Source organism: Sinocyclocheilus rhinocerous, unplaced genomic scaffold (assembly GCF_001515625.1).
Source record: "Sinocyclocheilus rhinocerous isolate Xijiao unplaced genomic scaffold, SAMN03320098_v1.1 scaffold1494, whole genome shotgun sequence".
NCBI lineage: Eukaryota > Metazoa > Chordata > Actinopteri > Cypriniformes > Cyprinidae > Sinocyclocheilus > Sinocyclocheilus rhinocerous.
Window position 1 is genome coordinate 100,065 of NW_015641023.1, and position 601 is coordinate 100,665.

A 601-nucleotide genomic window follows, 5' to 3' on the forward strand; every position below is an offset into this window, starting at 1 on the left:
ACACACACACAAACACACACACACACACACACACACACCAATCCACTAACGATTTCAGCTCCTTCATGCTCTTGTTAATGATTCTCTTGGTAATTTTGAGAAAGAAGAAATGGACAGATGTTGGAAAACAATCCTCGCTCCTCTAATACTGTCAGATTATGAGCTTATTTCACATTTGAAATAAAATAAACATTAACTGCAATAAAATATAAAAAATATATTTCAGCTATATATTTCAACTTCTCATTTTCATTTTAAAATATTAAAAACTATATTAACAAAAAATAACTAATTAAAATTATAAAAATACACAACAAAATTACTAAAACCTAAAATTTAAATGAAAATGGAAAATATAAAAATTAAAACAAATTTAAAATATATATTTAAAAAAAATAAAATATAAAAATATATATTTCAGCTAGTTGCCAATGCAACTTCTCATTTTCATTTAGTTGATACTTGATAACTAAACTTGACTGAAACTAAAACTAAAACTGTAATTGAAAAAACTATTACAGCACAGTTTTCATTTTATTTATTTACATTTTTTATTTAATTATCTAATATAATTATTATAATATATTTCTTTTTTTTTTTT

The 601-nt window shown here is 21.8% G+C and overlaps 1 protein-coding gene across 1 annotated transcript in view; it reads right to left on the reverse strand.

Moving 5' to 3' along the window:
• The window catches only part of LOC107754011 (type I inositol 1,4,5-trisphosphate 5-phosphatase), a 150,570-nt gene that overhangs the window by 25,378 nt on the left and 124,591 nt on the right, over nucleotides 1-601 (reverse strand). The gene's annotated exons all lie outside the window — the stretch shown is intronic.